A 17,846-nucleotide genomic window follows, 5' to 3' on the forward strand; every position below is an offset into this window, starting at 1 on the left:
AAACAAGTTACGAATGAACTCATGTACATTTTGATCTCAATCACAGAGCTAAGGGTATACTCAAAGAAGTTGGTACGGATAGAAATATTTATAAAGTCAAGTTCACTGCAGCGTTGTTCTTAGTAGCAAACAACTGAGAAAAAATGAAAGGAGTCTATTAACAGCATGTTGAAATGTAAATTATGACATATCCATATAATGGAATAATATAGAGTCACTTAAAAAGTCACATAGTTTTGCATGACTCATAAAGAAATAAATATATCCAAGAAGTAGCATTAAGAGTAAAAACGGAGAGAATCCTTATGCAGTACATTTACATGGTGTAAATTAAAAAAGAAAACATATACATGTAGCTGGTATACGCATCAGCATTTTGGACTGAAACAAAAAAGCTGATAGAATGATCAATTTTGGGTAAAATAATTGAGGACGGTGTCATCACTATGTGTTATACTTCTCTACTCCTGTCCATGTTTTATTTTCTTTGTAAAATAAGTCAATGTTACATGAACAGTATAATATTGGAACTTTTTTATTTTCTTTTGTATATGATTGTTAAAGAAACAAATGCCTATTATCTAAAAATAAACTATAAAAAATAATAAAATTCCAGTGGTCTTATTGATATAAAATACTGTTTTATCACACAAAGGATATAAAAATTCAGTAGCAGACTCAAATAAATTGAGTTTAGGAGATATGCTGCTTTCAGGAATGTGGCATTGACCAGGTTAATGCCATTAACTGTAAGTGGGGGGAGTATTTTTACAACTCCTTTTTACTGAGCACCTACTTTCCCCCCTCTTTGTTCTCACATGCCTAGTTTTCAGCCACAAAAAGGTTTAGCAGGCATCTCATTGTTCACTGCATTTTGTTACTTTTTAAAATCTGAAAATCACTACTAGGTGTTGGAGTGTATTATGGGAATATTCTCTCCAGCTGGGCTGACATATTCATGAAATGCAGAGTAACTGGAACAGTCAGAGGACTCTGGGACCTGAAGGAGGCCTCCGCGTCTGCCCCCGGAGTTGTCTGTTACTGTGGCTAGACCCAGGGCATTTCAGTGATTTTTCCAGGCTGACCTAGATGGACTGACCACTGACTGTGTGTCTGATTGACCCAGTGCAGTGTGATGTCTTGTCTGTAGCAGTCTATGTCCTGTGGTCAAGCAGACTCACCAGCAGATTTTTGAGAAGTTAAGCTTTGAGTTGCATCATTAAAGAAGGTATCAACCTTAATGAACTATGATATGAATTATGCGTTTGCTGTTATGATGTTATTAATACCTACCTCATTCAGTTCCTGCAGTAACTATATATATATACACACACACACTATATATAATATATGGTATTACAAATAATGGTACTGAAACTCAGAGATTAAATCATTTGCACAAAGATACAATTTATATATAGCAGAAATGGAATTTAAACTCATATCTGACTCACCCCATTATTCATAATCTCAATAATAGGAGCAAAGATCCTTAAGTGGGCGTTAATAAGGTGTATATAGGAAACGACCAGTTGAAAGCTTGTGGAGGCAGTTGAAATCAAGTCTTCTAGGTATTAGTAGTAAGATAGTAGCAAACAAATTCAGAAAGGAAAGGCAGAAACTGAGTTGAAAAATTACTGAGATAAAATTTTGCCACATACTCTATTGAGCAAGCCCGTACGCATTATGTTCAAATATTCTAATAGTAGTAGTACTAACCAACAGTGGGAGTATTAATACAAACCTCTACACCTTGCTTGAACCTTCCCCACGTATCAATGCTGTGATCCACTTTAAGGTTAATTGCTCTATCTTTGAGATATACTTAGTTTGTTCACCTTTTAAGGGTCATACACATAACTGGAATAACCTAATTTATCACCTATACGGTGTAACACTCTTTTATTCTAACCTGAAAATTAAACTCTCCGCAAACCCCATAAAATGCATATTAAAACATCATGTGCAGGATGCAAAACATTTTTGCATAATGACAGGTTTAATTTTGTTTAGCCTGTTAGCATCTACTCTTGAAAACGAGGTTCTGAGATTTCCTATTTATGCTCCTAAATTCAGAATAGTCTAAAATGTCATTTTTATTATTCCTTATATCAGAGGCCTTAAAATTAAAAACATCCATCAGAAAATGGCTGTCTTCAAAATATATTGCCCAATATGGAATGTAAATATTAAGTTTAAATATTTTAAAATTAAATTATTATTTAATTTATAATTGCATGAGCATAGTATAGTTGGGCTATGGGGTGAATAGATCTGTTCACAGGCAGAAATATGTGTTCTCATATCACTTTAAAAGCCACAAACCCCCAAACCTTCAGCAATCAGACTGAGGATAGGAAAGTTGCTAAAAACCAGGGCAAAACTATCATTCCTGAACATTTCAAATCAGTTCTTAATCCCTGAAAGTAACTTTCAAAAATATGGACACATTGAATTTTCAAAGCTGCCTCCGTGTCACCAACAAAATGAGAATCAACTGATATTATTTTTAAATACAAAAAAACCTGTAAATAAATCAAGGAAGAAAGGAATAAGGCAAATGTAGTCTCTTTCACCCCAGGTATAAAATATAAACACATGACAATTTTATTTAAAAAGAGAACTTGTGTGGCTTAATGCCCCAGTCTTAAAATACAGTTAAAATTAAGAACCTGAAAATACATGTTACCATTATAAGATGATCACAGAAACATTCTGGGCAAGAATTTGATTTTATATAAATTGTTTCATACGATGTCAGTTCTAATAGTAGTGAAGAAAAATATTTAAATGTGTAGCATGCCTCTTGCTTTCCAGAGCATTACATGGAATTCATTATTTATCTGTACTTCACAACAGTGATGCAAGTACCTTTCCACTCTGGTGTAGGAAGTATCTCTTTACACAAAGCAGCTTTCAGAGTCTGCTCAAATTCCACTTTTCTGTGATTCCTTCTGTGACTGCCCCAGATGGGAGTAATTCCCCTTTTTCTGAAAGCTTATGGGGTTAATTATCTCATATGGCAATGGCATTGCCTCGTGTGAGGTTTTCCTTCCTTTTAGGATGTATCTCTGAGCTGTATCTTCCTTCATCCCCTCTCCTCTTCCCTGACCCACCTTTCACCCCTCAACTATGACACCTGGCATAGAACTTTGGTCAGGATTTACAAGGATGGCTGTGATCCGAACATCTCTTAAAGACACGTTTTGTGTGGTTCCTAGTGCTTGACAATGCTTGTTGTTCAGCTGCTAAGTTTTGTCTGACTCCTTGCGACCCCATGGACTGCAGCACGCCAGGCTTCCCTGCCCTCACTGCCTCCTGGAGTTTGCTCAAACTCATGTCCATTGAGTTGGTGATGCCATCCAACCACCTCATCCTCTGCCAAGCCCTGATGCTGGAAAAGACTGAGGGCAGGAGGAGAAGGGGGATGACAGTGTTTACCTAACATTTAAAACTTTGGGAAATTTCACTTAAAACTTGGAATTTCTAGTTTCTTTAGATGAACTAGAAGATCTGATGACTCTGGATTCATACTCCTTCATGGCAACAGTTGGCTGGGGTCAAGAGTGGCTTCTCATTTAGGATGTGCACAGGTGCACCAATGGGAGCTGTCCTCCTGCTCTCTGATGTACTTCTTCTTTGAAGCATCATCAGGAATTCACGACTGAGGCTTTTTTTTTTAGTTTTTTTTTTTTTTTTTTAGTTTTTTGGCTGTATCACATGTCATGTGGGATCTTAGTCCCCGACCAGGGATTGAACTCATGCCTTCTGCAGTGGAATCAACCACTGGACCGCCAGGGAAGTCCCTTGACTGCCTTTTTTTTTTTTTTTAAATGGCAGACTATTTACTGTACCCAGATCTCTATCAAAAGTGAGTTGACAAAAGCAAGCAAGGAGGACATTGAATGGTTTCCAACCTGTAACCCTGATTCCCAATATGGATTGGCCTTTGCAGACATTTGAGTTTAGACTTCGAGGGGAAGTATGAAACTTAAGAGCACATCGTCTGTGCAGCCTTGGGAAGCCTTGAGATTTGATCCCTGCTTTGTCACTTATTAACTGTGAAGCCCATACTTTTGATCTCTTATCTCAAAAGTGGAAGTAATCCCAGATAGTTTTCTTATGAGGATTAAGAAAAGTAAATAAATAATAAATACTTAGCACATTATCTGCTACATAGTGAGCCCATAGTAAATGATAAATATTATTACTATCCTTCCCATGTTTAAAGTTAAGAAATTCTTTTGAATTGAGCTCTCACATACGATGGCCTTAGTGGCTCGGGTTGGATTTGCCCAGCTGGGTGGAAGGTATGAATGAAAACTGCAAGTCATTTACTTAATACATATTTATTAGACACCTAACTCTGTTCCTGGCACTATTCTCAATATTTGGTATTTATAATGCAAACAAAGCAAACCTAGTTCTTTGCTCTAATGGAGTTTACATACTGGTGGAGGAAACAAATAAATACTAAAAAAATAAATGTACAATGTTATTTCAGGGATGATATATGTGACAAGGCTAGGCAAAGGGCTCAAGAAAAACTGGAGGCATGTGCTACTTTATATATGGTAGAGTAAAGAAATGGTATTCAAGGAGGAGCTTGAAGGAAGTGGGAGAGAGAACTAAGAAAGCTCATGATGGGAGAGAATTGCTGGCAGCATGGGTGGGCCCTGCAGGGGAGCTTGCCCAGTGCTCTGACAAGTGGCCAAGGATTCCAGTGAGGGATGGCAACCCACTCCAGTATTTTTGCCTGGAGAATCCCATGGATAGAGGAGCCTGGCAGCCTACAGTCCATGGGGTCGCAAGAACTTAGTGACGAAACCACCACCACCACCACCACCACCAGTGAGGGGAGATGGAAAGGGGGAGAGTTTACCAGGGGGAGGTCACACCGTGCTGGGCCTTGGAGGCCATCTGTGAGCACTTAGGTCTTCGATGTAATCAGAAAATCCTAGAATCTTTTAATCACATAATTGACATGATCTCCTTTGTCCTGAAAGGCTGGTCTGTGGAACAGAGGCCAGGCAAGCAGGAGACTCATCAGAAGGGTGTTGCCATTGACCATGTGAGGGACTAGAGTTGGTGGCAGTGGACGGGGTGAGAAGGTCACGTTACTAGAGCAGCAGGCTTTGCTGGTGGGTGTGGGGTGTATGCAAATGAGAAGAGCAAACGATGACTCTCAGGTTTTGACCAAAGAAGCTGGCTGGATAGTGGCAAGACTGAGATTTAGAACACTGGATGAGTGTCAAGAGCTTGGAGGGAGGGTGGGAATGGATAGCAAGAATTCAGTTCTAGACATGGGAAGTTTCAGATGCTCAAAAAGCATTGTGAGGACATGTTGAATAGACAGTTATGTGTAAGTCTAGCCCCTGGAGGAGGAAATGGCAACCCATTCCAGTGTTCTTTCCTGGAGAATTCCGTGGATAAATGTGCCTGGCAGGCTATAGTCCATGGGGTTGCAAAGAGTCAGATAGACTGAGCGCAGTGCACAGCAGCACATGTAAGTCTCGTGTTCAAAGCATTGATTGTGACTGGAGATGACAATTTGAAAATCCTTATGGCTCAATGGTAAAGAATCCACCTGCAGTGCAGGAGCCACAGGAGACACGCATTCAATCCCTGGGTCAGGAAGATCCCCTGGAGGGGGAAATGGCAACCCACTCTAGTATTCTTGCCCATGGACAGAGGAGCCTGGGGGGTGGCTACAGTCTTTGGGGTCACAAAGAGTTGGACATAACTGAAGCAACTTAACATGCACATCTTATAGACACGGCATTTAAGATCAAGGAATTGGATGAAATCATCAAGGACTTGAGTATAGAATGAAAAAAAAACAGAGGTTGGGGGGTGGGCATGAGTCTTTAGCAAGGGAAGAAAGAGTGGCAGGTGCAAAAGGAAGAAAACCTATAGTGTGGCCATCAGGCCAAGGATGTGTCCACATCCTCACAGGCGAGGAAGGCCCCTTGTTCTCTGAGGTTATGCATTTTCAGATCAATAGTGTTTTAGGTGCTCTGCTTGTTCTCAGTAAGAGACCACTAATGGGATAAAGCAACCAAACTGAAAAGACATAGAACTTTTCCAAGAATTTCAAATTGAGAAGTTACATTCATGCAGGTGAGGCTAAGATCAATACCTATTGTAAAACAAAATGTTCTTAAATAGTCTATATGAATGATGACTTTTAATTAATCTTCATTCCATCACACCATATCATGTGAAGACTCCTCTGTCCTCTTGGAGCACATGCTTTAAGTCCCTAAATGCAAGTGTACCTGAATAATACAGCAAGGGGGCTGGAAGCCAATGATATTGACAGAAACTGAGGATGGCTACATTTGAGGATCATTTTTTAATAGTTAATAATCACTATTTTCTTTTTTCTTTTTTTTCCTGTCCTCCCCCGCCTCTTCTTTCCTTTTTAATTTTTTTTTAAAATTTTTGGCTATAGCTGCTTTTTAAAGTCCATTCACTTTTTAGTTATGACTCACAGGGACCACTTCTGTTTCACAGTGGAGAGTGACTTGATGCATGTGGTCATGAAAATCTACATTAGTCCCTAAACATCAAGCAGATCTAAGCTGTCAAAAATGAAGGAAGAAGTGAAACATTTGGGACTTTAAGAAATGACAGCATATTCAAGTTAAATATATATGTGTGCATTGTGTGCGTATGTGTACACACACACACACTCACTCACATAGGCACATACATGCATTTACCTCTTTATCTAGAACATATGGACTTGCAGATTTTTATGCCAAGCCATACGTTTCTGTCTGGCATCATATGGCTCACATTTGATGAAAACTATCCAGTCCTGTGGTGTGCTTCTTTGTTACATATTCTCTAACTCCTGTGAGTGAGAATTCCCATTAGCTCAAGGAGGAAAAAAAGAAATGCTATAATGATCCCCTTGCAGTTTGTTTTGGGGGCGTGAAAGATGTGAAAAATTGGTGGAAACACACAAAAATTCACATCATAGTAATAATTGGATGGCTCTGACATAACCAGTATTTTTGGTGGTGTTTTATATTTTAATTCATGACTTTACACTAAACAAGATCCCAAAGTGGGAAAACATTGTGGTAAAATTCCTTGATTTTAAATATAGCGGGCAGCTGGAAAGAGAGTGCAAATGTGTGTGCTGACGTGAGGGGTGTGTGAGGAGCATTCAGCTGTGAGTATTTTTGCTAACTATCTGCAAACCGTATAGTGCACATACCGTGGGAGACAGACCATAAAGCTGTAGGCTCTCACCACCTAATGGGTGAATTTCATGGGGAATCTCGAAAATAATTCTCATAGACAGCACGGGCAGCTCATCTAAAGAACTGTTTTGGCTAACACTGATTCCTCTTCCTTTCACTTAGGAAATCAAATATTTCGCCTCAAAAGTAGATCATATTCTGGGTGGTCCCAGGGGAAAAGCTGAAGAGGTGTTTTTTTTTTTTTTCCCATTTTATTTTCTTGGCAGCAAAGGAATTCTAAAATTTGTTCCCAGATTCTTAGTAGGATGGTGCCCATGGCAGATGGGGGTCACTTAATGAATAAGCTCACCAGGTCACTGCAGCCCAGGCATTCTGTCCCGTCTCACAATTTTGAGTTATTGTTACAGGGAGTTTTACATATTTTTGGCACAGAGGGGGGATATATGGTGACCTGTCACAACAGTACAAGTTTCTTGATTAAAGAAGGGCTGTGATTTGAAGGGAAGCTGAGTGTCAAATAGCTTCCTCTCCTTGTCATGGTTGGGAAGGTATGTATGCTTCAACTCAGCGTCCCCAGTCCTCTCTGTACTCAGATGAGAGTACTCAGAACTCAAGGGCAGTTCTCTTGAGCTTCCCTGGTGGCTCAGAGGTTAAAGCGTCTGCCTGGAATGCGGGAGACCTGGGTTTGATCCCTGGGTCAGGAAGATCCTCTGGAGAAGGAAATGGCAACCCACTCCAGTACTCTTGCCTGGAGAATCCCATGGAGGGAGGAGCCTGGTAGGCTACAGTCCATGGGGCCGCGAAGAGTCCGAAGAGTCGGACACGACTGAGCGACTTCACTTTTACTTTCTCCTGGCAAAGCCTCCCTCCCTGAACAGTGTCCGTGCTCAAAAGGCAATGCCTTGGTCATGAGCTACCTGTCCACCATTTTGGAATATTATCAGAATCAAAACCTATTTACATTTCAAGTGAATATTCTGAGTTGCACTCAACAAAGTGGAATATAAAAAATTCAATTGGCCCTGTGCATTTTATATACCCTAAATAATGCCATGCCATGTGTGCATGCTTAGTCATGTCTGACTCTTTGTGACCCTATGGACTGTAGCCCACCAGGCTCCTCTATCCATGGAATTTTCCAGGCAAGAATACTGGAGTGGGTTGCCATTTCTTCCCTGAAGGGATCTTTCTGATCCAGGGATCCAACCCACGTCTCCTACATCTCTCGAATTGGCTGGCAGATTCTTTACCACTGAGCCACCTGGAAGCCCCTAAATAAAAACATGGGCAAAAGTGATATAGTCATGGCAAGCTTAACTCAAATCGGTTTTCTACTATGCTACTGAGCAATAATAATATATAGAAAACATCTTAATTTTCAGGCTGTAAGAATGTCAACCCTAGTATTGCATTGAGGGCATCTGATACTTGTAATTTTTACTCTTTTTTTCTTCTTTAGTCCAACTAGTCATCGTATATAGAGTGTTTGTGGGTTGTTTTTCCAAATTATTGAAAGTTACTTTTCATTGTGCTGATATATTAGGAAAGTGTTTTGTTTAATTTTTTTTTTCTTATTGAAGCATAGCTGATTTACAAGATTGTGTTAGTTTCAGGTATACAGAATGGTGATTCAGTTATGCATATATTTGCTTTGGAGTTCTTTTCCCTTGTAGATTATTACAAAAGATTGAGTAGAGTTCCCTGTGCTATACAGTAGGTCTTTTTTGGTTATCTATTTTATATATAGTAGTTTGTATGTATTAATCCCAACCTGTGAGGAGAGTGCTTCGAATGAATCTTCACGACCAGAGAAATGAAAAATATCTGGTGAACTAAAAGAAAAGAACTATTTGAAAGACCATTTTCTAAAAGCCCACTTGTCTTGGAGTATCTGACGAAACAACCATGTATGTGTATATATGAGCAGGTGCACAAAAACTCAGGCAGAAAGAGATGCGCACTCAGGGAGGTGATTTGCCACTTGAAAGAGAATAAGAAAAGCTAGCGACATCCAGATGTTATCATTCTGTTCCCAGTGATACCACTGGCAGCTTTGGTTCTCCAGGGGAAAAAAAGGGGAGCACACCTCTCGTGAGCTGAAATACTGGAGAAGGACTGAAGCTGATTCCTGGCTGTGCTTCACACTGAGTGCTTTACACAGAGCAGAAGCCCAATTAATGCCTGTGGAATTGAATTTATTGAATTGCACTGAAGGGAAAAGAGGACTCAAGGGACTTGGAGCCTTCAAGAGTATATTGCAAGAGCTTTGGTTTCAAGCAGAGACTAAAATTTTAATCTCTGGATTTGTCTGTTGGGCAATGGAGATACATATCTTGAATGAGAAACAAATAACAAATATACCTATTGGAACTGCTGAACATATGGTTTGTTCAGTGAAATACCATGAACCATTTATATACAATGTTTGAAAGAAAATGCTAGTTTCTAACCATGACACTATTATAACACACCTTGGGCTCAAATTTATTTTCCTTTAGATTTTTATGAATTTTGGAAAGATGAGAACTAGGAAAAATGATAGAAAATGGTATATATTTTTAATCAATTATGACTCCTAATTGGAAAATTTTATCCAATAAATTTAAATTTGAATTAATTTAAAATGCCCAAATAATTTTGCATTGGTAAAATAGAGGCTTCTTTAAAATGTTCTCATAAATCAATGATGATTAGAATCTTTTTCAAATTTTGAAGATAAACATATTTAGGTTGTGATAAAATGTGAAAAATTTCTACATGATAGTTGTTATTTTCATAAAACTGTGAGTGTATAAGGACATCTCTTAGATAAATTAATTATAGGAATAAATAATATAACCAATATAAAATGAAATGTTGGAAAACTTGTTCTAAATGTTTTAAAAGGTCAGTGGGGGAAAAAATAAGGTTTTATTCTAACAAAATATGCAGGGCCATTGATGAAATACCATTAGAATCCTACATACAAAGAAAAGGAATTAAGTAAAATTTGTTTAAAGAATTTTGTTATTTTTCTCTTATACACTATATTTTTCTTTATGTATTTCTCTAATTCTGATAGTTATTAAATGCTCTTTTTTTGAGTCTGTAAGCAAATGACTACTAAAGGGAAAATAGAATTTCTCTACCTGTTTTAAAGACACATATATGTTCCTCAATACCTAATTTCTCTGTTCAGATATCACGCAGACCTAGGATTAGTCTTCTAATAAGTCTAGTAATTTCAGTTCAAACAAAATAAAATTTTGGAAAGCACAAACGTGTCATTACTAAACAATGTGCTATTAAAAACAAACCATGGATCAATGAGAAATCAAAGAGGAAATCATAAGTAAATGAAATAAATGAAAATGGAAACATAACTGTCTAAAATCTATGGGATACAGCAAAAGTGAATCAGAAAGGGAAGTTTTTAGTGATACAGTCCTACCTTGAGAAATGAGAAAAATCTCAAACAAACAATTCAACCTACCATCTAAGGGAATTAGAAAAACAAGAATAAACAGAGTCCAAAGCCAACAGAAGAAAGGGAACAATAGAAATCACAGAGGAAATACACAAAATCGACGATCCCTCCCCCAAAACAATAGAATAAAGATCAATGAAACTAATACCTGGTTTTTAAAAAAGATAAACAAAATTCATAAACCTTTAGTCAGGCTTATCAAAAATAAAAGGGAAAGGATCCAATTAAACAGAATAATAAATAAAACAGGAGAAATAACAACTGATACCACAGAGATACAAATAATCATAAGAAAATACTACCAACAGTTATATGCCTACAGACTGAACCACCTAGAAGAAATGGACAAATTTATAGAAAGATACAACTTACCAAGACTGAATCAAGAAGAAACAGGCAATTTGAACAGACTGATTGCTAGTAGTAAAATTGAATTTGTAATAAAAGTACTCCTAGGAAACAAAAAGCCTGGGACCAGTTGCAATAACATGGATGAACTTAAAGTACTATGCTTAGTGAAGTAAGTCATACAGAAAGATAAGTAGTCTATGTTATCATTCTATACAAAATCAAAAAAATAAAAAAAGGGAATGTATATTATAAAACAGAAACAGACCTATAGATACTGAGAAAAAATTAGTGGTTACCAGTAGGGAGAGGGAGGGAAGAGGGGCAAGAGAGGGCTAGGAAAGTAAGACATACAACTACATATAGAATTAATAAGCTATAAGGATATATTGTACAGCACAGGGAAATATATCCATTATTTGTAATAACTGGAGAATAATCACTAAAATATTAAATCACTATGTAAGACAGCTGAAACTAATATAGTATTGTAAATCAACTGATTTCAATTAAACAATAAAAATTATTATGAGATGAATATAAACAGTATAAAAAGTAACTTATGAAAATTTCACAGATTTCTAATTATTTTCTCAAAAAATAATAGCCCCATAACTTGCATTATTTTTATATCAAATCTTTGAAACTATTCAGCATAGATATTTAAACATGTAGAAAACCAAGTCTCACAATAAATAATACTGTGAAAGTAATAAGTTGCTACATCACTTTTTTGGCAATGTAACCTCACAGAAGAGATTTCTTTTTGATTAAGGAATAAAAATTAAGTGACACATTAAAGAGCATCTGATCACTTAGTGACTGCTTTATCTTTTCAGCTGAATGTTCATTCTTTTGAATCCGTAAACAACAAAATAAGTCTTTTCAGGTGACTTCAAAACACTACTTGTATTGAACATACACAAATAAAATATATTTAGTGGTGACTATTTTGAAATATTATTATAAGCCAAGTTTGGGCACTTGGAACTGTATACACAGGACCTATGAAAAATATTAAAGTAGGATTACCATGAAGAGTTGGCTTCCTTGATGGCTCAGTCCAAAAAGAATCCACCTGCAATGCGGGAGACCCAGGTTTGATCCCTGGGTTGGGAAAATCCCCTGGAGGAGGGCATGGCAACCCACTCCAGTATTTTTGCCTGGAGAATCCCCATGGTCAGAGGAGCCTGGTGGACTGCAGTCCATGAGGTCAGCAAAGAGTCAGACATGACTGAGCAACTAAACACAGCACAGCTGCACCACAAAGAATATTTATTTCCCCAACAGAAATTTAGTAATAAGTCTGTTCTGACATCATTTGGGTTATATGAAAACCTTTAGACATCTCCATTAAGAAAGAAGATTGCCAACAAGTTGAATGAGTTGGAAGAGTTTTGAGTCTCCTGATTGGAACCTATAGCAAGATAGATTTCTATGGAACTAGAAAATATTTTACCGATTATGAAGACTTGTGTAAGAAAAGATGATATGTCATAGACCTTTCCCTTCTTTTCTTGTTAATACAAAGAAGTTTAATGGGTGGAAAAAAATAAAATATCAACAGGCTTTAGATAAAATTAGGGATTCCCTGGTGGCTCAGATGGTAAAGCATCTGCCCACAATCTGGGAGACCCAGGTTCGATCCCTGGGTCGGGAAGATCCCCTGGGGAAGGAAATGGCAACCCACTCCAGTACTCTTGCCTAGAAAATTCCATGGATGAAGGAGCCTGGTGGGCTACAGTCCATGAGGTCGCAAAGAGTCAGACATGACTGAGCGACTTCACTTTCTTTCTTTCTTTTCTTTAGATAAAATATTGCAGAGATGAGAAAAATGTAAAAAAAAAAAAAAAAAAGTAAAACCTCAATTGAGGCATTGGAATTGGGTAGCACTTATATTAGTCATTGATAGAACTGCCACATAAAACTGCATGTATGTGTGTGTGTGTCTGAGTGTGTGGGTTTAACCATAGACAAATTGGCTTATCTACCATTGCTTTTTCAAAGATTATATTTAAAAACAAGTGATGCTGTATCACTGAATATTTTTCATACAAACTTCCTTTTCCGTTTTCTCTTTTCAGTGAAGTTGGATTGCATGAAGAAAACGAAGTTGCTTTACTTGATTTTATCAGCTGAAAGCAGAGGAAGGACACATTTCTAATGGATCCTCAGTCACTGAGTGCACTTTTAGAGAAATAGAATTGGTGGTGAGGCATAAGGCCACTAAGTTGCTCTAATATAATGATAATTTTGTTAAGGATTTTGACAGTTAGAAGTGTGTGCAAGGTCAGGGAAAGTCTTGTAAGCCTTTTTTTGATGAAAGTACAACCATATGCTTATTGACTAAGGTAAGATAAAAGATGAAAGTTGGGGAAAGAATGAATAAATTTCGTCATTGGGATAATGCTGAAAGCACTAGAGTGTCCCAGGTGGTTGAGTGGTAAAGACTTTACTTGCTAATGAAGGAGATTCGGGAGACATGGTTTTGATCCCTGGGTCAGGAAGATCCCCTGGAGAAGGAAATGGTATCCTGCTCCAGTATTCTTGCCTGGGAAATTCCATGGACAGAGTAGCCTGGTGGGCTATAGTCCATGGGGTCACCAAAGAGTTGGACATGACTGAGCATGCACACATTAAAACATTAGAATATACCAACATCAATATGGTTACTAAATATGTTCTCTACAAAAATGTAGTGATATCTGTGTAGCATAGAAGTGTGGCCAATATTTGACTAGCACAGAAGTTTTTCTTGTCCAGTAGTGCTTCTTCAAACTTGAAAGAAGGTCATACTAAATGTCTCCAGTGGTCTTGCTATTTTCAGATTTAGATGGTCAACTCTAAGAATCAAAGTCCTCAAAGTTATGAATTTTGTTCTTGAAGCACAAGCAAAGCCATGAGAAAACTAAGATGCTTCTGAATTTTAACACAGAATCAGTATCATAGGAATGCTAAGTTTAAACATGGATGTGGTATATGTTTGGTTGCTATGAAATTAGCTCAGAAGAGACTAATAGGACATAGTTGCTTATAAGTATGTTCCTGGATTCACTTAGCCAAGAATAATGATGGAGGAGCTCTTCTTTTGACTAATAATGCATCCCCTGTTCTTTAGTATCTTACTACTAATACTTTGGCCACCTGATGTGAAGAACTGACTCATTGGAAAAGATCCTGATGTTGGGAAAGATTGAGGGCAGGAGGAGAAGGGGACGACAGAGGATGAGATGGTTGGATGGCATCACTGACTCAGTGTTTGAGCAAGCTCTGGGAGTTGGTGATGGACAGGGAAGCCTGGCGTGCTGCAGTCCATGGGGTTGCAAAGAGTCAGATATGACTGAGTGACTGAACTGAACTGAACTAATATTTGTGTCAAACCTGAAACAGAGATCTATGGGAAAAATGGGGAGAATATCGGGAGACTCTGGGAAGAAACATTCCACTTAAACATTTCATGTGTGTCAAAATAATTTGTTTGAAATGCTGAATTCTGTACATTGAAATCCTAGGCTACAGATGCGGGGACAGAACTAGTTAAAAATAGTTTAGCAGCTTTGACACTGGCAGGCTGCAAGAGAGACGGAACTATGAGCTTAAAGTGAAACCCTCTGGAGGAATGAGAACTTTTCAGGAGGAGGATACCAGGACGAAAAAAGGAGTCCTAGAATAGAACAAAAGCTGCCCAAGGTGGGTTAGCAGGAATTTGCATTTCTGAAGGATTACTTCCAGGAAGAGTGTTTCCCCCATTATGGACATGGACGTGGGGTCTCTTATGCTAGTGTTTAATAGTTGTAACTCATCATCCAACAGGTCTGTGACCCACAAATTATTACCACCAGGCAGGGTCCTTTGGCATGGAGGAGAGTAGACGTACCATGCGTGCTGAAGCTAGCAGAGGACCTGATCAGATGGTGTCTGTTTAGAGACCACACTTCTCTAGAAAACCTAACTCAGCTGCTGGGGTAGCGAAGAACAGGAGCTGGAAACCATAAATCTTAGTCTTCCACTCATTTCAGCATCCAGTTAACTTGTTCACTTTGAAAGAGACAACCCAGGCCTCTCTGACCTTCAAAAGGACCTTCACGTGTGTATTTCGCATGCTTCAGGGCTCCAGAATGTTCACACAATATTTTCCCATCTGGTTCTGAGATATGTCTGGGGCAAAGTTGGAACTTGCCATTTTTTTGAGATGAAAAACAGAAGCTAAATTTTAATTATCAGAAATATCAGGGTGTTTTTGAGAACACTATTCTCCATGTCAGTGAAACTTTTCTGTTCTTTTAAAAATCCTCGTGTGATAGTTCAGAAAGATGAATTTTAATTTTAAAAGGGATCACAATGAGCTTATTCAATACTTTCATTTTATAGGCAATGAAATCGAGGTCTAGAGGGATTAAGTGACTTGCCTTAGGTCATTTTCATAAAAGTGGAAAAAAAAAGTCCTGAACTAATTCTCTAGATTTTAGATTGAGTGAAATTAAAAAAAAAGACTAGTTTTTTAAAATTCACTGTCTAACAAATCACTCACTTCATCTCCCCAAGTTCAAAGCTTGCTGTCTTTCCTGCTCAATATTCCCTTGATCCAGAATTTGGCTCTAAGTAGAAGAGGGAGGGGAGTCTAGTGAAGAGTATACTCCTTTCCATGCTGCTTACATTTTCAACACAGCAGGAATAATAACAGAAATACAGTTTTGCAGTGAGAAGGTCAAGGAGTAAGCTTATGAAGAAAAACCACCTTTAAACAAGCCAAAGAAAACAGGGGTAATGTAACAGATTTTGCTAATGGGGTCATAATTAAATAAATGAGAGTTTGAAGTAGGCATAGAAACACACACACACACAGCCCGCCCACGAGAGCAAATATAAAGAATATAGTCTGATAGGGAATGTCACATAGGTAGGAACAAAATACTGGGAAGATGAGTGTGTAGTAAATGATGTTGTTTAGACTTTGCTGCATGGCTGTGTGTGCTGAGTTGATATTTCCAAGTAGAATAGCTAATAATAAATTAATTAATTGGGATCCTATTTATAGTTTGAGTCAGAAAAGACATTTATTATTTTCTTTCAGGAATGACTTAAACCTCTTTAAGTGTCAAAATTTGTAAAAATGCTCATTTTGTTCACACTCTCCCTGAAGGTTACAGAGTAGCCAGATCGATAGCCACTTGCAAAATGCATCCACCTTACTTCCACTGACTCCACTGACAGGGAATGAAATCTAACACAGTTAATAAGCATTTATTAATTTAACGGCTCTTGTTACTATGTGAAGCCTAACCTCCCACTTATTAGGATGAAATGAGTGTGTTATTAGAAATTACACTATAGGTCAAGCAGAAGAGAGCCCCATACAATATTTTCATTGAGTAAATAAGTATTTGTGATTGACTTTCTAAAGGAGATATCAATTGAAACAAGTGATTAAAGTTGACAATGGAATTGTACAAATGACCCTAATGAATGAATTTTCTAATTGGTTTCATGTTTGTGGACATCAGCCCTGTTTGCAACTGAGGGTATAAAGATGCATGACTTACAAACGAGAGATGCCTGTAATTAGATGAAATGATCCTCAGTTACCTAGTTTTTGGCACCTATGAATTCTGACAGATCATTCTGTCTTCAACTGGGGAAAGTTCTAATTTTCCTCTTTTTTAAAAACTGCCACTGACTTGGTGACTGTTGACTTGGCAAAGCTCCTAACCAGATCCCAGATAAAAACCACCCATTTACGAAACATCAAATCTTCTTCTGCAGCTTTGGATTAAGGATTTTAACCTTAAAAAAAAGTTCTACTTCCAAACCCCCTTCTCTTTGTAAATACGATAAACCCATGACTATTTGGCTCATACTCTCTGACAGGAGTAAGATAATGTCACTCTTCAAATAAGTTCTTACTTATTGGTTACCTTTTGATGGGTTTATCGGCTGCCAGCAAATAGCGGATAACTATTTTGGTGAAGCCAGTCATGCCAGGCCTGTAAATGAACATCTGCCTGTGTGGAGCCTGAGCATGTCACAGGGGGTCTCCATGGCACTGACATTTGACAAAATTAGAGCCACCCCAATGCTTTTGTCATGACTTAGCTCCTGAACAACAATGTTTTGTCTGCCTCCTCAGCCCTTACATATTTAGGGTGCGAATGTGAAGTAATTAAGAAGAATTAAGAAATAACTAAGATTGCTTCTTAATCTGATGACCAGTCCATTTATAAGCTTAAAGGGTGATGTTACTATGTCGTCAGGAGCTTTGACATTGGTAATGAGACCAATGCTCATGTTTGATTAACTGAGATCATCTCACTAGCCAAACGTGTTAGACATCTATAGTTGGTGGCATTTTCTTTGTAGGGTCTCCAGTTTAAAAACTTTCTTGCAATCTGCTAAAATCTATTGTTTTAACTTCTCAAAAATGTATGCAGGATTAATAAGTCTTTTTTCCTTCCTACATTTAAAATATGTTATATTTATGCTTCTTTATTGGCATTTTATAAGCAATAAACATGCTTTCCTCTATGCATATTACATATTTTTAAAGGGGTAAAAAATGATAAAGTATTTCAAAAGTTTTAATGATACATCAGGGAGAGGTTTGTATTATGTGGGACTGACTTGTGTTGCTATTTTAACCTATAGCCTGCTTTCTTATTCTGATTAAGCATTTATCAAATGCTTAATACAAATCAATTGTAGAAGTTAGACCAAATATGAACCAAAGCTTTTTCATTTTGTCTTCACAAAACCACTTCATGTAGGATTATCAGATTCATAAAATCACAAATACAAATGTCAATGAATTTTATATAATGTAG

Source organism: Bos mutus, chromosome 27 (assembly GCF_027580195.1).
Source record: "Bos mutus isolate GX-2022 chromosome 27, NWIPB_WYAK_1.1, whole genome shotgun sequence".
NCBI classification, from domain to species: domain Eukaryota; kingdom Metazoa; phylum Chordata; class Mammalia; order Artiodactyla; family Bovidae; genus Bos; species Bos mutus.